Source organism: Bombyx mandarina, chromosome 07 (genome assembly GCF_030267445.1).
Source record: "Bombyx mandarina strain Sakado chromosome 07, ASM3026744v2".
NCBI lineage: Eukaryota > Metazoa > Arthropoda > Insecta > Lepidoptera > Bombycidae > Bombyx > Bombyx mandarina.
Window position 1 is genome coordinate 5,033,243 of NC_143214.1, and position 25,875 is coordinate 5,059,117.

The 25,875-nt window shown below is 34.2% G+C and overlaps 1 protein-coding gene across 7 annotated transcripts in view; it reads right to left on the reverse strand.

Annotated features, from left to right (window-relative positions):
- klar (klarsicht) overlaps positions 1-25,875 on the reverse strand; it is a 326,898-nt gene that overhangs the window by 297,238 nt on the left and 3,785 nt on the right. For 6 of the 7 annotated variants that reach the window (XM_089728517.1, XM_089728516.1, XM_089728519.1 and 3 more), the window contains exon 2: positions 11,932-11,971. The exons of the other annotated variant lie outside the window; for it this stretch is intronic. The gene's annotated coding sequence lies outside the window, so the exon portion shown is untranslated. The remainder of the gene's footprint in view (positions 1-11,931; positions 11,972-25,875) is intronic. 7 annotated transcript variants of the gene reach the window in all.

The following is a 25,875-nucleotide window of genomic DNA, read 5'->3' on the forward strand; positions in this document are numbered from 1 at the left end:
AAAATAGACTTGCTTATGAGCTTGTTAGAGACAGTCTTGAATTGTGACTTATAAAATTTTTCTTATCTGATTTATTTTTATGATGTAAAGTTTACCTATGCTAGAAACTTATATCTCAAGGTGGGTGGCGCATTTACGTTGTAGATGTCTATGGGCTCCAGTAACCACTTAACACCAGGTGGGCTATGAGCTCGTCCACCCATCTAAGCAATAAAAAAAATAAAAAATAAAACTTGGAAATAATTAAAAAAAAACCACTTTGCTTTAAAATGAAACTTAATGCAATTTTTAATATGTATAAATTAATAGAAAACTTTCAGAACATTCCCAAACCAGCTAATTACTAATTTAATTCATTTATGGCGAAATCAATAAAACGTTGGTGTTGATTTATACAAAGAAATACACCATAAGCAAATTAATGATTGACGTTTGTGTTTAAAGATAATAAATTAGACTCGCAACAACGATGGGCCACTAAATTTCGATTAACTCAATACATTATTAGATACACGATCACAATCGAAGATTTTTTACACGGATAATTTATGGTTTCTTCTTAGTGATACGATGCAATATTACGAAGTATCTTTATGTCCAATTAGATTTCCAATCTTAAAAATATAATCAAAACCGTAATAAATGATGAAATTTATTTCCTTTAGGGCTCTCGTCGTTATGTAAAAACATGCATAATGTATGAATCCTAGTAATAGAAATATAAGTCTGGTGTTGGACATGAGGTACCTAAACAATTGGCAAGCGTGAGGCAATTCTTTAATGGTTTACGATACGATTTACCGTTTAAGAAGAAGCTGAAAAGCCAAGAAATTTGAATGAATTTTTCGAATTATTCTGCTATCACCTCCTCCCGCCGAATCTCCTCGAAAAGAATAACTTCGAACTGAAAATACCTGTTCATCTTCAAAACCAATTTAAAAAAGGCGATACTTTTACTTTTTGTTTATATTTTTATTTTATTCATGTGTTTTCTGGATGTATGAAAAAATAACTATAAAAATGATTCGTAAATATAAATCGTATAGTTTAAAAATACTCGTTTTAGTATCCTTATTCAAGAAGAAACAAAAAGCAAAGCACTTAACAAAAAGCAAAACTTTCGGAATAAACAACAAAGGACTAAAAGCGAAATGCATTTCCTTCTAGAAAAGGTTTGAACAGAACAAGGAACAAGGGTAGTCAACAGAAAATGGAATTCATGAAATTAATAAACTAGAAAACAGTTAAGTACATTACGAAACATTTTAAATGTATCACAATATCGCTGTAATATATGTATCTTTACAATATAGTCATAGTACATGGCTGAGTGAATATTCTAAAAATATTTTTAAACGTGCTACCTAACGACACATCTTCACGATTTGTCGTCACCCATTAGAACTTCTTCCGCGTGTGAAAATGAAATATTTCTTCAGCGCTCAATCACAAAAAGTTGAAAGATTGCGACCATTTCCTGGCGCCTACAAAGAGCCTAAAGTTTACAAAGAAAACAACTTTATAATCTTTGTTTACTAATATTTTCAGGACAACATCAACTTTATGTCCCATTGTTCGCGATGACGCTTCTCAGAGTCGAAACAGTAATGTGGTACCCAATTGGTACTCTTCTAGACGTCACAATAACATAACATTTCTAAGTGTATTTTCAGAACATTAGTTTATTTAAAATTTCACTTTACGTAACATTTATATATTTCACCAAAAATTATGGCCAAAATCTCAATCGAGCCGAGATCATTTTGTCGCTGTCATAGTCATTAGTTGAATAAATGATTTGCGTGGAGATATATTTTAGTGTGGATTGACTATTCTGGGATTCCATTATTTCTATAATAGAATACGGGACAAATAAAGACATTATATGTATTTTCGACATATTTTTATCTTATGAGTAAGTTATTTTTACATCCCCAGCTCTTTTTACTTCGCTTGCCTTGTGAGAAAAACCGTTTTCTCCGATCCGATCCAGTTTTATTTAATGTTCAATAAATAAACTATTTTAATTGTATTTTTTAAAACAAACAGATATTGCAAGTGATTTTTTTTATATAGCCAATTAGTAGTTTTCAGTTTGTAAAAAAATAAATTTGACTTGCCAATGATAAATTTAATGGTATCAAAATAAAATTCAACGTTTAAAAGGAAACGTTTAAAAGGAAAAGGTGTCGTTTTAGTGTATATGTATTTTTTACTTTTTGCCACATAAAATTGCCTTTAACTTTTTTCTAAAGGAAATAGTGATTATTTGACATTTACTACACGTAACTTTACAAAAAGTATATGTCTGATTGTAGATTTAATGAGTCTAAAAACGAGTTTAATTACTAATACATTAGTATATCTATACTTATTATTATTAATATTATAAAGAGGAAAGATTTGTTTGTTTGTTTGTTTCGAATAGGCTCCGAAACTACTGGACCGATTTGAAAAATTCTTTTTCCATTAGAAGCCGACATTGTCCCTGATGAACATAGGCTACTTTTTTTTTTTTTTTGTTTCATGTGTGTTTTAATGTTTCCGAAGCGAAGCGAGGGCGGGTCGCTAGTTAGAGTATAAAATGGTACTCAATTTTTGATTATCGCGATTTTATTTATTATTTTAACTTTGGTATAACTAGATCACCTGTGCATAAATTTATTGAAATAAATTTTCCAGAACTGTTTTAACAGCGTTTGGGTATATTACAGTAATTAAATCGGTGTAGATTTGTCGATCAACATTATTGGTAATCTATTGGATTATTTTTAGACGTCTTCTTTGAAATTGATCGATTACCGAAGACAGTTGTTTTGTTTCAATTTGAAGTCATCGTGGCTTAAAGGGTAAGACGGCCAATACATTCGAATCGAGCAATGTGTTTTTGGAACCGGTGTACGAATCCCAAAAGCAGGTACCAGTTTTTCTAATGAATATACGTACCCAACCAATGTTCACTAATGACTTCCACAGTGAAAGAATAACATCGTATAATAAAAATCAAAACCGTAAAATTTATAATTTTCGTAATTACTGGTGGTAGCGTATCTTGTGAGCCCGCACGGGTAGCTAACACCACCCTAGCTATTTCTGCCGTGAAGCAGTAATTTAAAAGCCGAGATATATAAATTATGTCTTAAGATCACAGCCCAGTAGCAGATACTGTGGATAACTGCCTCCAGCTGTAAATGTCTATAGGCCGGCCAAAACTCGGTACAAGAACCATTTATATGTATGGTTTTGCAGATGACAATACCCTGTTAATTATCAATGTGTTAAGTTCGTCAATAATGTCGTGTATAGGTATACACTTCAAAATTTAAAATATTTGGTAGGCAGCGGCTTGGCTCTGGCATTGCTGACGTCCATGAGCGACGGTGACCACTTATCATCAGGTGGGCCGTATACTCGTCTGCCTACAAAGGCAATAAAAAAAAATATTTCACTAACGCAAGTAGCAATATGTCTTTAAATCTCTGCTGCTGCTTCAAAAAGATATTTCAATCCACAAAATCTTTAAATACAAAAAGAAGTCCTCTTGTTTAGTTAATTTTATCGTCAAGTAAAAGAAACCAAATTTTACAAGACTGTTTCCCATAAAAGGCATAGACGTCAGTCATATCAGAATTCATATCAGAACTCAAAAAGGAAATATATCCTACATCATCAAGTCGTAACGTTCTTAAGTAACATTTACTGTCACAGTACACATGCGAAAGTAATTTAATTAGACGGTTCGTAGTAAAATAAATACCAACTGAATAGCAACCCAAACTTGCCTTTGGGAAAATGGCTAAGCAAAAGAATGGGCAGAGGGCCAAGGCGATTGCAGGACCATACTATACTCCTAGTACCTGTCCCTAGTAGTAAAATGAATCGAAAATTCTGCTAATGTGTAGAAGGCGAACTAATACTAAGTTTAGTAGTTGGTAAGCCTTGTTTTTGTTTTTCCCTACATAATTTCTAATCAAGATTAACAATGAGATATATTCTGTCAAATTTCGATAAGGTTCATTTGAAAATAATTGGTAGAGCGTGGTATTATTTGAGCATAAACAGCGAATATGAAGTCGTGAATATAACGTATCTAGCTCTCACTTATCTCGGAAACATTTCTGCGCTGGAAAATGATATGACGTCCTTTAGATCTAAACAATCGAGAAAGTAGACATAATTTTAGATCTATGTGTTATTTGTGTGCAGATTCAAAGCCGTGAAATTATATTATTACAGAACTTATCGATGTGCATAATCTACTGGTTTAGCCGTAAGCGTAATGGTCTTATAGCGTGAATCGATAACGAAGTGCCATTGCGTTTGTTTCTATTGCTTAGATGGGTGGACGAGCTCACGGCCCACTCAGAGTTAAGAGGTTACCGGAACCCATTGATTGATATCTACAACGTAAATGCCGTCACACTCCTTGAGACATGAATTCTAAGGTCTCCGTTTTTACAATGGCTGTCCAACCCTTCAAACCAAAGCGCATTACTGCTTCATGGCAGAAATAGGCAAGCCGGTGGTACCTACCCGCGCGGACTCACAAGAGGTCCTACCACCAGTAACTCATTCATATTAAAATTCATAAGAATTAAAGTTGATTAGAGTATTTTAGTTTTACACAGTGGCAATGTCAATCAATCAACATTATGAACAAGTTTCTTGTACGGGACCTTAGAGAAGAATAATGTCATAAATACAAATTATAGAATCGTCTAACAAGAAGTAGACAACAAAATGTTTTATAACACTAAATCAAATCAATGAACACCATCGCGTTTGAAACAACAAACGAATTTGTCAATTATAAATACTCAGTGCTACAGTATGAACAGTCCGAGCCCTGTCATTACAATTAATAATAGCTAGACAGTAACAATGTAGGGACAGTTCCGTTATCGTTGAAAACGAAAGTGCAATTTATAGGGAGTAACCTCGCGCTATAAATCTAAAGGGAATGTAAAGCATTTAATCAAAGGATTCAACTCCCACGCCTACTACAAAACTACAAAATTGCGAATATCGAGAACATTTTTAAGTATCGCCTTAAAAATCGCATAGATCAGACGAAGATTTTTTAAGTAAAGAATAGGTAAGTATTTTTTTTTTTTTTTAGTTTTTTTTTGGCAAGAAGTGGATGAGGAGAGCCGCAGACCGGGCTCAGTGGTGTAGATTGGGAGAGGCTTATGTCCAGCAGTGGACGAATTTGGGCTGTTGATGATGATGATGATGAAGTTTTCTATGCATTTTTTTTTATTGTCGTAAAAAAGCAAAAACTGCGTAGAGAAAAAAAACAAATAAGAAACATAACTAATAATGAAAAATGACTACATTTTAATCTAGAATCGGTTATACCTTGACCTAGCGATTTTAGAAAGGAAACGAGAAAGTTGCAAGAAATAAGATTCAAGGTTATTACCGGCAATTGATGATACATTATTATTAATAAAGAATTTGTTCAGAAAGCTTTAAAGACGTTCGTGACATGACAATGTCGTGCGTCTCTCTAATGCTAAAGGTTACATATTCCAGTTATTAGACATGTTATTATTATTTCTGAAAGGAACATTTACGTAACAAGAAACTTGTTCACCATTAGCACCCTGCTAGTAATGCCAATCAAGATTTCTGCATAAGAGGAGATTTACAAGCTGCCAGTCTAAGGACTAATACAGAGAGAATATGCAAACATTAAACATTGAACTTCTCTACTTAGACAAGGAAGAGATAGAAAAAAATTATTGGACACCAAAATATATAATTAACAATTAAAATAAATCAGGTAGTTGTAATTTTATGTAGTGTATGTGACAAACATATTTATTAACATATGGAAGAAGCAGCGAGAAGATTTTCGGAAGGTGTAATTTATAATACACTATAAATGGGCGTTTCGAAATGCCGGACAACATTGTATCGATACATCTTTAGTGTAACGGAGGCATGAACAGGCTCTGTGTTCATAAACGTGTGGACATACTTTGGCAGTCTGACTTGAAATGCCATTATTTAAAAATGATTGACGCAGACATAGATTATACGCAATATGAGACAGACAAGAAATGTTTGCGAAGGACTTCGACGGAGTTATTCCTTTAGTTCGTCGTAAAAATAAAACTTTAAAATTAACAGAGAGAGCCGGTTAGCTTATCTATTTTTGCCGTGAACCAGTATTCATTATTGATAGCAAGGCGCGATGAAACTACATGCCCCCCACTTTCTACGCCCCACGTGGACATACAGTGACTTGCGCAGAGCATTAAATATATTTGTCCAGAAAACCTGTCATTTTTCGTCTTCCAAGGTCAGATATATATAATTATGTACGAGTATACTCTTCGAGGAGTTTTTTTTTTATTTTTATTTATTACACTTCATGTAAAATTTACATTGGCGGACTTAATGCCTAAGGCATTCTCTACCAGTCAACCAAAGGTAGTGCAGAGTAAATAGTGGTAGGTGCAATGAAATTTATATTAGGTAACGAATACATACAAAAAAAGTATATCTACATATATACAAAATCACATATACATATACATACATACATACATACATACATATATACACACATACATACATATAATAGTTTATACAGTATTAAAAGGAATATATTAATAAATTGCCTTAACAAATAACTTCATCAAGTTCATGACGATTCCGCTAATTTTTCCAACAGCATTCGCCGAACCCTTAACTTGAACGTGCAGCGGTTAGTAATAGTCCTGATCTCGAGAGGAAGCGCAAGGAGTTAGTCTATGTATACAATATTTTGCTCCCCGAAGCCCAAATTTCACATACCCAGACGTGATTACCTATTAAAATGTGGTGGAGATCCATCTGCCTGTGTTTATTGGCTTAGAAAAACACCGAGCCCTAGAGATTTTTTTATCTTCTGCCCGTCTACAACACTAAAAACACAACTGTCTCGCCTCATGTTGGAACCAAGGCATTAGTGTTAACTTCTAATGTGTATGTTTTGTACATTTTTAGAATTTAGTTGTTCAAATAGGTTGCTATATTTTGAATTTGAATTTAACACAGCCCGTTTTTTTTGTGAAAGCTGCTTATAACGCCACTATTATATTATATCCGATTAACAAAACTAATCTCATTACGCCAACCATTTCCACGGCATTTGTATACTAGGCGTCCAACAGCTATGAAATCACTGGTATTCTAAATACAAAGATTTACTTAAATTACACAGCTATATTGAAATCAATGGGCTAATAGAAATGTAATAAAGGAAAGCCTATGCTTTAAATCGATTATTCAAAATTATTAGATATTAGTTCAATATTCTAAAGATTTAGATAGATAAAGATAAGATATATAGATAAGATCCAATCCAAAACACAGATGACGTACTCTTCAGTACTTAATTTTTGTATCTTGGGTAATTACCTAATTCAAGGTTTGTTGCAATATTATAAATTACATCCGTTCAAAAACCTTTGTCAATGTCCTTTTGTTTTTACTTGGTCAATATTACTAATGCCGAGTATAAGCTTGTGGGCCACGGTTTTGTATTACTGACGTTAATGATGACGGTCACAAACCATCAGGTAGATATTATGTTCGTGTCACAACAAAGACAATAAAAAACGATCATGAAGTAACAATTAATTTTCATTTCAAAAGTTTGATCATATCATTTTGTTTGTAACTTCACATACTACTTCAATAAAAAATAAATAATAACACCTCTGACTCGTTGCTCTTTGTTCTCGCTACTGAGATGCCAGGTACCTACGTAAAAATATTAATTTTTTTTTATCCCGTGCCACAGATAATATCTGATACGGCATCATAAGTACCTTCGCTCGGTTGGCCATAATTAACCCCACCTCGAAGAATGCAGCTCGAACTAGGCTATGCAATTTGCATAATACTCCATTCATTAATCAGAAGAAGCTGGTTTTCTGCTGTATTATTTACCAGTTTGCGAGGATGTTGATGTCCGAGGCATTTCTTGTTTATCTACATGAGAAACTAGAAATGCCTTGGTCTTTGGTCATAGTCATCACTGCGGTTTTAATTTTTATATTGAACTATTTTACGCCACATTAAAGGCCTTTAAAGTAGAGTAAAATATTTGATTTCTTTTTTCTTAGTTTTTAGCTGACAACATTTTTTGCATTTATATGAATCGTTTAAGCTCTTTACATAGACAGGTTTTTTTTTTAATACGTGTCCAATTTCTATTTTGAATACTCCCTGATGCATTCATCCATGAATGAAATTTGTCATTATAATTTCAATATAGAGCGGAGTTTTTCCAAATGTAATTCAAGAAACAGTTCCGTCCTATATATTTTGATGAATTTGAATTTTTCATAGTTTTATAAACCAAATAAACAAACACGTCTAACTTTTAGTTATGACTGAAACTCAAGGAGTCCAATAGACAAGTCGCTGATTCATGATTTTCTAGTCAAGTGTATGTAACTATGTAACTAAGATTAAAAGAAATGTTTTATATTAAATTGGATCCGTGGGTCAAACTGGGCCAACCGTGGGAAAACTAGATTACAAGCAATAAATGATTATTAATCTAGCCGACACACAATAATACAATTTATACATCTAAATTCGGTTCGAAAATATCATATAACACGCATTAGTTCCAAGCCGAGTGGTAAATGCGACCTCTGTAACAACTCATCCGAGCAGAAAAACATGACTTGTCGATTTTTCAAATCTTTAAAATTAATTATAGTTGGCAGCTATAGTATGACACAAGATATTTGACAGATTCCTGAACGATATTTACGGAATAAGTTTCCATGTATACAAGTTCCGAACAATAACATTCGGACTGACATTCTATCGAGCAAACTCACTCGCTTTATGGAAGTTACATGGCGGCAATCTACCGAGCTAATTCACTCGCTCGGTGGAAAATTTTCACTATGTTGTTTCTCTCAAACAATAATAATTTTTTCTTTGTATATTGCGTTCTCCACTCACCCAATTGTGATGAAAATTGGTTGTTGGCACTCCAGTCATGATTTCTGTAATAATACTGCCCAGGCACGACAGACGCGAGTAATTTCAAGGAATCAATGTTTTCCATACAATTAGAGATAGTCACAGCGGAGCGTGACCGGGTTTCTATAATCGACACTAAAAACTGTCAAGTCATGATAAATTATAATATTCGAATATTACTAGATGACAAGAAGAGTTTTTATTTAAACAACATACGGTTTTTTTTTATTGCTTAGATGGGTGGACGAGCTCACAGCCCACCTGGTGTTAAGTGGTTACTGGAGCCCATAGACATCCACAACGTAAATGCGCCACCCACCTTGAGATGTAAGTTCTAAGGTCTCAGTATAGTTACAACGGCTGCCCCACTCTTCAAACCGAAACGCATTACTGCTTCACGGCAGAAATAGGCAGGGCGGTGGTACCACCCGCGCGGACTCACAAGAGGTCCTACCACCAGTAAAAAGCACTGTCATTTCTTTTCTGATAACTAGTCTTATTGAAAGTCTATCGAGTCCGATCATGAAGCTTATTCTCCATCGTTCACTGTGCGTCTAAATAAACAGCAATACGTTCTCGTCAAAATTACTTTAAGGGCGAAAAATTGGATTTCATCATTTTTCTGAATAGTAACGCTAAGCTACTTACGTTTCTAGATAAGCCGTCTACTAATTATAGCCCCTAGCGTTTTTAGGACATCTTAGTAAATAATACACAATGTTTAGTACTTTTTCCTTTAAGCTATTGGAGCCTGTTTCTATTAGAGAGCACAAAACTTGGTACCACTAAGACCAGCTAGCATGCTATTTTTATTTTATTCACTTTCAACATTCTTCCTTTACAAAATATGTTATTGACCAAAAAATATATACAAGACACTTACCTAATCTATCTTTACGTACTGTTAACCCTGATGTTGGATTGGTATTACTCACACTGTTTTATTTTATTTGCCGGAACTCAGTCTACAGTTATCAAATTTAAGGTTTTCGTCTATTTAAAATACGCGGTTCGTAGCATCGACACCATAAAACATCATATCTAAAAAATTGGGACCGTCTTCGCAACTTCCTCTTCCTATATTTTAAAACGTTTATTTTTCCCCGACGTTGCATTTAATGCGTCCACTATTCTCGGAAAGCTCTGGAATCTATTACGTAACGTATAGAATATTGAATAAAATACTTTTATCTCATTGACGTCAAAGCAGTAGCGTGACTTAATATTAACAACACATTTGGATTTTAGCGTTTTCGTACTTACTAAATCGACTTTTGGCACGATTAGCATATGAGAATACAATGAATCGGTTATAACGGTACATTGTCTGGTATAAACGGATTAATAAATGCGTGGAGTTATTGCGTGTAAAACATTAGCCATCGTATGAGACGATATGCGACTTAAGTAGTGGCTAAGTGCAATGTTACACCTACGTTAACACGTCGTTTATAGTAAACGCAAGACGAAAGAAGATTTTTAAAACATTATTTTGCAATTCAGTCAATAATTCGCTTTTCATATCGACTTTCATATTTTCGGATACACGACTATAACTATTATGAATGAAATCGTTGTGATTTTGATAAAAATTCGATCATTTCGTTGTATAAGCCAGCCTGTATTATAAATGTATTCTCATATATTTCTTAAGGATTTTTCAACTCTTTAACCGAAAAGTGTTATGTTTTTAAATATATCTGTACTTTTTTTAAGTTGCAGAGAACAATACGACAGAAAATCACAGCTGCATGAGCTACAGTTACATCATAATTGGACACCTACAGACAGGGAACCGGGCCATCCATATTCATCGGAGTTCATGTTTGGGTAACCGGTAGTATACATAATTGCCCTTTGTGTAAGGGCACGCCTTGAATCTAATGAGTTCATTTGCTTTATTGTCACAGTTAAGGTACAGACGGTTACAATTTGTTTAAATTACGAAATTGATCTATTACCGGTTGGATTTTAAGTTGTTTTACTTCAAATAGAAGCTTTAGGAATTTCCGTCTGTATACAGAAGAAAGGTCAATGAATAGATTAAACAGAAGATTTTCAAGGCCACTACTATTGTTTCGTTCAAAAGCCTAATTTATTCCTCCAAAAAAATCTGATTGCGGTTCCATTATAGCTGTTTAAACATTTGTTTAAAACTGTAAGAGTACTTTCCGGTAATACAAAACTTCATAATAAATTTAATTCCAAGCAGCTGCCGATTTTTGAACATACATATGGATATAAAAATCTCTAAACGACTATATGTAAAAGTAGGAATAGTTTTAGCTGAAAAGTTACTTATGTATTTAATCTATTATTAAATTTATATTTTTTTACAATTATTATTTGTTCTTCTTCTTCCTCTTAGATGTTACACTCTTGAAAGAGTCGTCGTGATGGCCATGTAATATCGGAGGGAACAAATTTGATGCACGTCACGATGCCCTGCCATCTGTCCATACTCGACACCATTATACCACACTTATTTAAGGAACCTGTTTACTATTGGAATATTCAAAGAAAGTTTTAATCTACCATAACGAAAATCTACGAAACTAGTTCAAGTATTCTCAAGTTATCCAGAGGGCAGCCCGCGAGGCGTAAAATGAGATGATTGCGTTTTAACCACGGCGTGCCCTCAAGCGTGACAACACTTCTCGGTAGGGACTGCATTTATAACACCAAAGTTAGCATTTCAATATTTAGTTTAAAGGGACAAATAATCAAATAAATTATCTCTAGGTTAGAGAGAATTGGAATTATCATCAAGATTTATCAACAAAAAATATAATCATATCACTACTTCATTTTCCAAGAAAAACATGTGTCACGGTGTTGTTTTTTCAAATATTGATTAAAATTTTGATGAACGTAAAAAATATCAAACTTATTGATTGATCGAGAGTTGATCAATGTTTAATATGGATTACTTACCTATTCACTTCTCATGACTGCGGTCTTTGTCCTAATCGATCTGAAAAAAGAAAATTATAAATCATTAATTAAATAAGCAAAACTCAAAAGAATAATGTTTGAGCAAACAAAATTCGGCACGAGTTATGGTTCATTGCCTCATGTTCATCTGTCACGGGAATTGTCCTTTAATGGATTTCCGTTGTCAAAACGCTTTCTAATGTCGTTTCAAACTAATTTCTAAAAACGGGACTAATTTTAACATAAATACACAATGGTGTGAGAAAAACACTAGTGAAGACAAAACTTGGACAGGAGTGTCCAAACAAAGATTTTTACTAAACCAAATTGGTAACATGACTTCTTTTTGAAAATGTTTACTGACAATCTCTAATAGTCCGTAAGGGTATATAAACGCCCAATTGAAAAGGACTTATCGTACGTCCTTTGTGTCAAGAGTTTCCCTATTCTACTTTATTTTAAGTTACCAAATGCCAAAAGACATGAGTCATTATTTCATTAGTTTGTTAAATGTGTGGTGATACCAGTCAATCTGGGGTTAGGCAACAAGGATGGATATCATATAGAAATAAAAACAGGTGAATCAACAAAATCCAATGTTTACCCACTTACCTACGATAAAAAATTTGTAGATTTCATTTGAGTGTAGTTTGTTGTAGTGTAGTTGAGTGCACTTTTATAATTTTTGTTTTTATTTAAGAACGAATCATTATTATAGAATCACACGTGAACAATAAAACCTCAAAAGGCAGAAAATGTTTGCCTTCACTGGGTAAGACTGTTCTTTTCTTACAGTTCGCGTGCGAGAAACCCTTTTATTAAATGGAATGCATACATGAAAACATTCGAAAAAATTACAATAAATAAAAAATGGCGCGGTTTCCCAATCGTGTAACAATTTATCAGTCAAGTCACTACTAAGGTTTTCAACAAGCAGCCATTTTTGTTCTAATCTAATCCTGACCGAAGCTGTCGTTGGCTGCATGCCAGATTCCAGTTTATTTTCATACATCCCTTTTATGTGTTTTATTTTATTAATTTAAACTCAGAGCTATTTTAATAAGTTACTAGTTTACTACGAAAATCAAACTGACTTTGTGATATGATGAGATGTTGCATCAGCTTTTAGGCACGCTTTTCAATCAAAATATTGGTCGAGCAAATAGTTTTACGATAAATACTTTGTCTGCATCATGTTTTCGTCGTGCTTAAGGTTTATTCGAGGCAAAAGCAAGATATGTACTTTTCTGTTCTTATTAAAATATCAAGTTACTCATCACATATCATGTACCTACGAGCTATAAATACATTTGAGCTGTTTAAAATGTTGATAAAAGAATGTAAAATATAGTCAATATTCGAACAAAACATATCTTCAAGAAGTTTATTATGAACAAATCTAATTCTCCGATCAAAAGTACCGCAAATCGTAAAATGTTTATAGAAGGAAATGCGTGTTGAATGGCTAATCGAAGAGCTCGATCGATCTCGAGATCTGCCTTCAAGCTAGCACGAGCCGTGTTAAAAATAAGATAGATAATAGGTAGGTATACAAAACCTAAACGTAACCTGTGCCTACGATTTCTGTTTTTTGTTGTGCCTTAACTAAATGTGTCTTCGAAATTGTGACGAAGTGCGCTCACAAAATTTTCGTTACATCATCAGCAATGCCCCACAGAAATTGGAGCTGTTACTTCCAAAAAAAAAATCCAAAAAATTCCAAGATATTTTCTATTTTTTCTACGAACTGGGAACAGTAACCCTATGAAATACAGTATCACTGAAAACATTTTCGGATTGTTATACACCGCACTGATAAATGAGTGGACCCCACACTATTTATTACTGCAGCGAAGCACTCGTACGTTCTGATTTGAATAGCAACATTTTTATTACAATACCTATATGTAAAACGTTGACTTTATGTTACAGCCACGCCAGCCATGTATGGCGATTTTAATTTAATAAACTCAGAAGCGGTGTTCTAAGGTTACTGCTTAAAATTACCCTATTCACTGTTTTCCTAAAACGATAACTCTACAATGAAGTAATCTTCGCTAGATGCTAATTCAGGGTTATTTTGATCCTAAGTCAAATGTGATCTTTCAAGAGGCTGTGTTTTCATTTTATTATCAACTACATAAAGCCCGTCTAAAAGTAGCCTTAACAAATCATTGATCGTAACATTTGCACGTTGTTACATATCTCGGTACAATCGGCCGGGTCGCAACGGATCGCAAAGGTAAATAATAGTCACGATGCAATCTAGAGTTTATGTGAGATTCCGAAGGCGACCTCCTTAAGGGACTTTTCCCTTTGAAAATTCCACTAGACACTTTAAATTTTCCACATCTATCTCAGAATTACGTTCCAAGAAAATACAGTAACTTTCTACCGAAATTTCACTGGACCCATTTCTTCCGACAATAGGTTTGTTAGCACCGAAGTGCAAGATCTTTTAATTCACCGATGCCCATCCATTACAGCTAACTGTAAATCTTGACTATGAACCTTAATAAGCCAGCGACATTCAAATACTTTATGCACTCCATACCGGGCCTATAAAAATACAAAAGGCACTTTATCGCATGTTTAAACGCCGCAAAATGCGGTTAATTCAAGTCTATCTGGAGAATAGGCTGACGATAATCGAAGGTAGCTCGTCAAAAATAACATTAACATGAAATCTATATTATTATTTATTATTTTTTAACTATACTTGAGACCTTAAAACTTATAGATATCTCAAGGTGGGTGGCGCATTTACGTTGTAGACGTCTATGGTCTCCAGTAACCACTTAACACCAGGTGGGCTGTAAGCTCGTCCACCCATCTAAGCAATAAAAATAAATAAAAAACAAAAATATAAATGAATTGCTGTTCGTTAGTCTCGCTAAAACTCGAGAACGGCTGGACCGATTTGGCTAATTTTGGTCTTGAATTATTTGTGGAAGTCCAGAGAAGGTTTAAAAGATAGATAAATATGAAAATGCTCGGAATTAAATAAAAATAACAATTTTGTTTTTCCTTTGATGTGTTTGATGTGTGTCGAATTTCTTTTGTTTGTTTTAAGTTTATTTTATACAAAAGTTTAGGTCTTTTATTTCTCGATTTAGGCACTACGAATTCTGCCGGGTGAGCTAATTAATATAAAAAATTTGAACGTAAAGTGAATGTATAAGTGAAATTTATCTTTTAAATACGTTGGTAAAGTCGAGATAACATAAACAAATATTATTCGCACTAATTGACACGCATTTCAGAGTAAAAGAGCATAATGTCCACTGCGATCTTTTATGATCAAGGCTATAAATCGACAAGTAGGCGTTTCTAACTGTAAACCCGATTATGCACAGACATAATATACCTCGTAGTACAACATCTGAGGAAATGACCGGCCATAAATAATCAAAAAACAGTTAAAATACTAGTGGAAACGGTATTAAAGATAAATGAATGATGCGCCGGCTTAACGTAACCGTGTATTTTCCGCATAATTTTCTAATTTTACACACAAATATTTGGGTCCTACGGCATCGTAAAAATATGTAAGTAAATAAATGCATTATTCAAAAGTTAACAGCACGTTCCATTGACACTATTCAAATATGTGTCATATGGGTTTAAAACAGTTTCACAAAACGGCCTTCGACGGTGCCCACAAATTCTGCAGTCTAATAGTAGAATTCGATGTTTATCTTATGAATATTTTCCACCAAAAAAATCCTACGCATTTAATAGTTAAGTTTGTTTAAACACTATCAATTATTTTGGTGAAACAGTTCACTAAATAGGTATTCTAACCTTAAAATTTTTCGCAGTTTTCCGACAGAAAGACCGCAAACAAATTATTATTTATTCTTCTATAATTATGTTTACCCACCTACAACTATATAACAATATTAGATAGATAAAACTAAAAAATAATTGTCATTTGCAGAACTATGCAATTTCACTACTTCACCACTCTGCATTTCAACTATTTCTCAGCGACAACTTTCGCCGCAGTGACCCTGGGTCAATTATACAAATAGTCGATTCCCTTGCACGTTAACGGTGAATCTTATGTGTACCGATCAGGCAAACTGTCGAGACGTTACAATAAATGATACCTATAAAACTATATGGCAAATACATAACTCCCAAACAGTATCGTTTAAACAATCTCAAGTGATAATAAACTAAATAACTAGTGGTTCGTAAGAAGAAGAATATACAATTAAAAAAATATAAAATATTTGATTTAATGATTATGCGTTCACCGAAAAAAAATAGATCAATTCATTTATAATTATGTGTTTCTAATTCATTTCCTTTGTATATTTAATTAATTGAATTAGTATATTGTTCATTTTCTATTTGTATTGTTGAACTGTTTGTGTGCTGACTATTGTATTATTATTATTTTATGGATTTTTTCTGAAATAAATGTTTTATTATTATTATTATTATTATTTATCTATATATTAATACGTGAAGCAAAAATTTGTATCCCTTTTTAGGAAAATTGCGCGGATGGAGGAGTATGAAATTTTCAACACTTATAGACAATATAGAGAAGAAGTGCACAATGATAATATTTTTTAAAAATAATACCTAAATGGTACATTAAATCCATAAAGAAAACATTACACACACTACCATGTATTTGACACATATAATCTTTGTTTATTGTCAAACTTTTGTTATTGCTTAAAGTCTGAAGTCAAATTGAGAATAGGCTAGTATTGTTTATCTTTAATATTACGAGTATTTGTCTATAGTGTAGTCTTAGCTAAATTTGTAACAATAGGACCATAATAATGTTGAAACTTATAATTTCAATTAATTATGGTCGAATTTCGACTACTGCGGGACCACTAGTTATTATAATTACATCAAAACAGTAGTTAAGTCTCTTTCAAAGCCCTTTTAAATACATGTTCTAATTTCGAAAAAAAATAATTTAAAAATAGTTCATAAAATATTTTAACGAGTTTACACACCTGTGCGTGCTCTAGCATATTTTGAAATCGGACTACAGAGGGGCGACTCTAAACAAAGAATAAAATTGTTCTTTTACGTAAAACAAAATCTATTCAACTGTATAAACATGTTTAATGCGACTGACATTGAATCTCTTACAAATAGAATTGTAGTGTTGAAGTTTTAGACCGAGATACTAGTTTAAAGTACTTACATAAAATATAGGTATATAGTTATACTTACAAATGTATTACCTAATATTATTTACCTAAGTTGATTATGTAATTTTTATGACCTATTGAATCGGAACAGTTAGAAAATCGTAAAAAGAAACCTTTAAATGCGATATTTAAGATGACTTAAGTCGTCTTTTAATAATATTCTAGTTTTAATAGATAGTGTAAGACCTAAGGAAACCTTGCTAAGTTTGAAGAAAATGAAATATAAACAGGAAAACGCAAGAACACGTGACCAAATAATATCACGTTCCGTTAAATAATAAAAATAAACAACGTAATTGTCTCTGACTGTGGGGTCTGTTTCCCGAAATTTACTATTGCATCACAAATTACCCGCCTTTGGGGACGTTAGAGGCCCCACCGCTGTCACCCTTTGAGATGTGAACACAGATAATTTACAAAGCATTAACGCATAACTCTCAATTTTTTTTTTTTTGTTTAACCTTGTGATAACTGTTTTTGTTTTTAAATAATATTTTCTATTTGGCATAGTCACTATCGTTTTTTTTTTCTAATAGTTACAGCGTTTTGAAAAAAATATTTTGACTACATTATGTGGGCCTAGAAACGCATCACTGCTCCTTCCCTTGGGTGTCTTAAAAACTGTTTATTATACGAATGCACTGCGATCGCTAACCATCATTTACTAATGGTAGGGCGTAATATAAGCCCGCGCGTGTAGTTTATTACCACCATCTTCTGTATCGGCCCTGAAGTCGTGCATTTCGTTCTTAAGAGGGGACAGCCGCTACCCAAACAAATAACACTTCGACCTCATTTCACAGAATATGTTTCACGTTGTAATATCTATGGGCTATGTAACCGATTTACCAGGTACACTGTGGGCCCATTTATTGATCTAGGAAACAAAAAAAATGGGGATCTAAATCAGTCTTTATGAACAATAAATAATAATAACTATGTATACTTAAAAATATATTTGTGCAAGTTCACCATCTGCAGCTTGGTTCAACATTATTGTTCAGCCAAGATTTCCTTGTATAATATAACATTTAATTGTTTACTTAGGTCTACTATGTAGATAGGTATCTACTTACTAAAAAATAAATCAAAGACGTAGTCTACTGTGAGCAAATTCAACTTTACTGTGTGTGCAATTTTATTTTAAAGCATGAACCAGGCGTTAATAATGACAGGTTGTCGGGTGACCAAAAACGTTTAACAAAATATTAAGTCATTAATGTCTACACAATAACGAGGAACATTCAAAACGGCATACTATTAGTCCAATTATAGACATTATGTAGAAGTTATTAATTGTAGTTACAATCTGACATTTGTTGGAATTATCTGCCATGGAAGTACATTAGCATTGATCGAAATTGAACCATTTCACACTGTCTAAGAATAAAATAGAACTTGTTAATAACATATAAGGCAACACTAGATGATGACCGAGCTTGGTATTTTTTTTTTGATAACGACATCTTGTTGTATCTTTATAGCGGTTAGTATAGTATTATTATTCGCCAATAGATGTCGGGAAGAGTTGACTATTGAAAACACGAGTAAAACAACATTTTCTGAAAATAAATCGTAGCTAGATCGATTTATCGCCCCCGAAATCCCCTTTATACTAAATTTTATGAAAATCGTTGGAGCCGTTTCCGAGACTCAGATTATATATTAATATACAAGAATTGCTCGTTTAAAAGTACAAGATAAGCGAATTCGATTTTTAGTAATACAAAATATCGTTTAATCGTACATATCGCATACAGAAATAAATTTTGTTGACGCATATTTCCGTATCGAATCAATTTTGTTCACAGACAACATTGAATTATTCGTAGAATAACATAAATTGACGTTTATTGTGATCCGTGCCATGCCAATCGGCATTATTGAAACGCGCCACTTTCGCCGCCATGTCGGGTTGTGGCTTTCTTCTGTCAATCTCCATGGGTACACGTAATTGGTGCAATATTTGCAAAACTTTAGAATATACTGAGTCTTTACTTATATCGATATCGATCTATCTCGTATAATCAAACGAGGTTAACGTGTAATTCTCATCACTATGACTGTTCATTTCTGCTTCTGGAAAATAAGACTTGACCTAAAAGTCTTAGTTACCAGGTCAAAAAATACCTTTAAAAAAAGAATTATGCTTCTGGCCATACTCCAGTCCGGAACTTGCCCTGTACTCTGATAGGTATTGCTATAGATATTATATGTACGAGCAACTATCACAGGAGTATATTGCTATTATACTAATATATTTCGCAGTTCAGTGGTTACTGTAGTCACATCTGAATTTGGCTGACGTCGACCACCTTCGAACTACGGTACATAATTCTTTCATAGCTTACCAGGCAGGGTGCAGGAAAAACCATTTACGGTTTAACATTTAGGTGGTGGAACATTACTTTAACTTTTTTAATTTTTATTTCTTCTTTTTATTACTTAGTTGGGTGGACGAACTCACAGTCCACCTGGTGTTAAGTGGTTACCGGAGTTCATAGACGTAAATGTCACCACCCACCTTGAGATATAAATTCTAAGGTTTCAGTTTTTTTTTATAGTACTAAATAAATTCATAGTATAATTATATATAATTAGATATACATAGTATAATTATGAATTTCATTCGTTAAAACGGAACGAGTTTTCCAATTAAATCCATTTTCCCACCAAAAATGACTAAATTTAACGTCTTAAAATGCATTGTTACCATCGTAATTTATACAGCAATTGACGTGCTTACATATCGTCGCTGTCAAACCAAAATCTGCTATGTGCAAAAACTCTATTTTGAATTAACGAGTAAAAACGTTTTCGTATAAAATTTTATATGAAGGTGAATTTTTAAGAACTATATCAAATGAAAGCTATGAATAAATATTAAAGCCATAGACACATAACAATTTTTTTTATACGGCAGATAGGGCTGTGAACTATACGAAAAGGTCAAAAAGTAAAAATCTCAAAAAGTGCAAATAGCAAATTTTGGTTTAACAACGACGATATCTTTTAGCTCTTATTCCAGGAGAAACATTTATGTACATTTTTTTTCAGTAACTCCTACGGCGCATGCGTTTTCGCTGGTTCATTTATAATTTATTTCAAAATCAATGGTTTAAGGTTTCCCTAGCGTTACTGCAGTGCGGGCTTTCAAGCATTATGTAACCAAATTTTCAATGATTTTAAACCCCCCTCCACTCACCGCAAAAATTCTAAGCCGTGAATTCTCCTACCGAAGTAACATATTTTTTTCGAAACTTATTGCTTAAGGAAGTCGCGAGGTTCCTAATTAAAAACAGTGCGATTTCAATTCTATGTGTGTGTCTACTTATTAAACTGAATTATTGGAATTTTCACGCACTACATAATGTATAATTATGCATCTAATCTGTATTAATCAATTAGATTGTATATGCCCAAAATCTAATTATACATCAGCCTCTATCGACTTTTTCTTAGTTCAATACAAAAAGCATCAATGGTTATTTAAATTTTGCCGCAAAAAACTAGTCCTCCTACAACCATACAAGTCGTTTACCCAGAAACCTTATGGATTATACCTTTAAAGGAAGCTAGAAAGCTGTAGATGTGAGAGGTGCCCGATTGCGACAGTGAAATGAAAGATCGTATGCAAATAAAATGGTGACGACTAACAACAAAAGGGCCAGTCAGATATTTTTCGGAACTTTGGTTTATTGACACTTCAATCGTTTATTTGTTTATTGGCTTTATTGCTAAACTAGGTGGACGAGCTTATCTGGTGTTACGTGATCACCGGAGCCCATAGACATCAACAATGTAAATGTCGCCACCCACCGCGAGACTTGAACTCTAAGTCACAGTTTTTCAGTACACCGGCTGCTCCACCCTTGGAACTGAAATGCATTACTGCTTCACGACAGAACAGGGCCGGGTGATGGTACCTACCGTTGCGGACTCAAAAGTTTCGGGTAACAAGGCAACGCAAAGCTGCCGTCGCACGAAACATGTCTTGTCGGATCCCCCGGATTCACTCTCGGTACTTTTAGGACCCTCAAGCACCGGTTACCAACCTCATCGAACACGTCGATTGCGACGAAAAATTCGACAAGCGAACTAACCCTTGGACATAGCCCACTGAGTTTCTCGCCGGATCTTCTCAGTGGGTCGCGTTTCCGATCCAGTGGTAGATTCTGCAAAACACTGCTCTTACTAGGGCTAGTTTTAGAAAATTCTCTCAGGTTGAGCTGGTGAGCTCACCCACCCGTCTGGGTTTAGCTGGAATAGCCTCTCAAGCTACCAGCGAATAGGTAGGGAAAAAAGACTCCAGACATACAGAACGTTGACACTCTACCACCAATAATTACGCAATTTATGAGTTTGGTGGGTTTGATTTTTATTAGACGATATCATTGCTTCACAGTGGAAGTTATTCGTGAAAATTTGTAAAGTAGGTACGCGTTTTAGCACAGTCGCATCGCTAGATATGAATGCACCGAGCGTCTTATCCTGCTGGCCCCGACGAAGTGACTTACAAATTTAATTAAATAAAAATAAATTGGTGAACAACGATAAAATAAACACAATACTTTTTCAGCATCTGTAATCCTTTTGTGATTTATAAATATGCATTACTCGATGCTATACGTCCCGATACCAATATATCACAAGTGTTTCATATTATGTTAAAAGACCTACTAACACATTTCATAATATTTACGTACATATTTTGTTGCTAAATAACGGCAATTTTTTAGGAGAATATTTGACAAATCATACTTCAGTAAATTTTAAAATTAGCAGTTGTTAAATTACACGCCAAAACTCAAGCTCAGTACACCACAAGGAATTAGTTTAGAAGCTTTGAAGTAAAGTTTTAAGGATTAATTTTTAAACAGGTCAAAAAATGTTTATGTGAACGACTTACAATCACGCGAAAGGTTCACACGCACTTGTTGTAAAATATATGTGTGTTTAAGACATTCTCGATCATTAATATCCGGACACGCCTTCATTTTAGTCGCATTGATGGTAGTTTGTTTTAATTACTAGCGGCTAGTTTGCAGTAAACTGTGGCCCGCACGACACATATTATAGTTTTATCTTGTCATCATTTGCTAACTATTAATAACTTTGAGCTGTCACAAATCATGTTACAGATTAACTTTGCGAAACAGTTGATTAGTTAACTTAAGTGATTGTTACTTTTCATGATGCAATCTTCACTTTTTTTTATTGCTTAGATGGGTGGACGAGCTCACAGCCCACCTGGTGTTATGTGGTTACTGGAGCCTATAGACATCCACAACGTAAATGCGCCATCCACCTTGAGATATAAGTTCTAAGGTCTCAAGTATAGTTACAACGGCTGCCCCACCCTTCAAACCGAAACGCATTACCGCTATCACGATAGAAATAGGCAGGGTGTTGGTACCCACCCGCGCGGACTCACAAGAGGTCCTACCACCAGTCACTTCTTTTTTTTTTATTACCGGCACGACTCCCTAAAATTCGCTGCGTTTTATTGCTTTATTACAGTACCGACCGGTGAGCTCGCGCAAGCATTATCCTAACGACTATTAGTATTATCTCACACATTATCCAATTCAATTACTTAGCCGGAAATGGTTGCAGAAGACCATTAAGATTACCTACCCTTTATACATATTAAACATAAATACAAAAATCAACTACATATGTACCTATAATAGTAAAAACGTAATGTCATTGATACATGTGAAAAATCTTGACTTACGTAATCTTGCCATGCATACATACACGTTTATGAACTAAATATGAATTATGAGTACAAAGGCGATGTATTTAAGACCGCATGCTGCAAATAACGTTTTTAATACTGTAATATCAATCATATCTAATCTAAGTAAATTTATTTGATAATTATAATTACATGCATATGTTTCTTTTTTATTGCCATAATAGACAGACGATTATACGGCTCATTTGATGGTGAGCGGTTACCAGGTCGTCGGAAATGGACGTAAGCAATGCAAGCAGTGTTACACGACACTGGTACGTGCGTCGAAGCGACCTCTCATACGCCGAAGATCGCGTGCATAGCATTATCGGCCCTTTACGACCAAGGAATGACTCAACACCTTGTATTGATTGCCTTAAAGCCTATGCTTTTGTTCCACGCTTCATTGTTGCAATTAGCCGGTAATTTCTTTGTTAGCCGTATTATTGTTTCATCTTTAATTTAAAAGTGAGAATTCGTTCTACTTTCCTCCATTCTGTGAGGCAGTAAGAAGCTTTTTTTTCTCAGGGAAAGAGGAGTAGTAAGTACTATGTAATTGCGCTCTCCAATAGTGAACAGTACTATTTGATGAGCAATCTTTAATACTGTATTAAAAAAACATTGCTGTGCCGTTTATTTTATACATTTTACTGTAAATAACGGTTAGAATGCTTTGCAATTGTCGTAGACTAGCGACCCGCCCTCGCTTCGCTTCGGAAACTGTAATTTATTATTGATTTCTCCACTATTTAATGGATGTTATATACATATAAACCTTCCTCTTCAATCACTCTATCTATTAAAAAAAACCGCATCAAAATACGTTGGTAAGTTTTAAAGATTTAAGCATACATAGGGACAGACAGATATAGGGACAGAGAAAGCGACTTTGTTTTATACTATATAGTGATACAGGACGAGACATTATGAGCCCATTGCATTCAAAAATTATCGCTAATACTAATTACTGCTTTTACTATTCAATTTAGCAATTCCGTAATACAGCATTGATCACATATGCTTCACACGTACAAAGTCCCTGGTTCAATGTCGGACGGAAACATACATTATGTATATTGCTTTAGCAAATCCTCATCGATTTTTATTTTATATAGTGAATTCATTCAAACACGATTTCGCGGTAAAAATAAAGTAATGTCAACATTTCTGAATCCCACGAACCACGCGGAAGAACGTTGACAATGTGTAGCGAACGAAATGGTAGAAACGGTTGTAATTAAAGTTAGAAAGTGGATACGAAACAAGTACTGCACCGGATAGTGTAATCTCTTAAATGGACTCTGGAGAAAAGGGGTTAACGAACTTTCTTCTTTCCAAAAATAATGAAGAATGAAGGTATATCGTAACTTTAGAAGACAATACAATAACAACTACTTTTACGAATTAATCTCGCCTTTTTTATTGTCATTATGTTATTTCCCACGTTTCGATTACTTTACAGTACACGTGGTCACGGACGACTAAGGTGTATGAAAATTGAATATTGTGCTAACTACTCGTACTGTCTATGTATCTAAAAATATTTCTAGACTTATGATAGGTATGGCTATCATAGAATACAATTGAAACTTCGTATGCCCATTCTAAAATATGAGGTCTCGTTACAAAAATGGTGCCTAGGATCATATCTACTACAAAGTGGACCATAAGTTCGCCAATCTAAAGCAATGAAAAGATTACCATTATCAATCTAAAGAGATGCGAGGTAGCTAAGGATTTCAAATAATTCAGATAAAGATAACAACTAGGTACAAATGAAAAAATAATCACAGATGCCTTATTGCTTTTCTTGCACCGTTAAGTCTGTATTTATTTAGAACATGCGCATCACTTCTTTCATATTTATTGTATTGCTAATAAACTACTAATTTTCAACAAAACAGTAAATTGCGAATTGGAAGGGAACTCCGAATATAGTAGTAGCTCTTTGACTAACACCGTCGATGTCAATGACCAACTTTAACCGCTTACGATTAGATTGTAACTATACTCGTTTTCCATTGATGGTAATAAAAAACGCTTCCCTTATTCAGTGTAGTCTATATAGCGAGAAAATTTATTAAAACGTATTCGCCAACGCCAACATCAAAGATTTAAATCTATAATATTTTTTTAATTCCAAACGTGAATTACCATTTAAGCCATCAAAGTGAACAATATACATCAAAGAGCTCAGCATCAGTTTACCTAAAATAAATGAAGCCGGATATTTTCCAAATTTAGCGACTCTTTCAAATCACGTATAAAGCCGAGGAGACGCATCGTTTACGACACCAAAGCTGTGTTGTTTTTATTTGTCTTCCGCTATTGAAAGCGCACGTACCTACAGTTCAACTTAGATGGTTAGAATGATGAAATAGAATTTAAAAGCCCACTGAGTTTCTCGCCGGACTTTTTCAGTGGGTCGCGTTTCCAATCCGGTGTAGATTCTGCGAAGCACTGTTCTTGCTAGGGCCAGTGTTGGCAACACTTCCGGTTTGAGCCTCGTGTGCTCACCTACATGTTAGGGCGAAGCTGAAATAGCCTCTTAAGGCTATCAGCATAGGTAGGAAAAAAAAAGAAATTAAAATACTCAAATAATTTGGTAACTTTATGTACGTTTCAGAAATGCATTTGCGGAATAGAAAATATGTTTTTACCTAAGTACATAATGCAGCACTTTAATCAACCTGGTATCGCTAATGTCAATTTTTTCTCCGTTGCATTACCTACGTTACTACCGTATATCACTGTTGTGCCAGAGGGATCATCAAGCTGCAACATGAACACTACCTGGTGTTAAGTACTTGTCGGAGTCCGTAGATATCAATCGCAATGTGATTAACAACCTAGAGATATGAGGACGCTTTAAACATGTTCACCATAGAATACTTCAACACGGCTTTCTAACGCCTATGCGGATTTGACAGATCTCAAACGAGATCAAACGAGAGAGAAGTGGTCAGTTTAGTGCGAAGGTCACCTCGGAATCATCGGTGCTATGGCCATTAAGCCTCT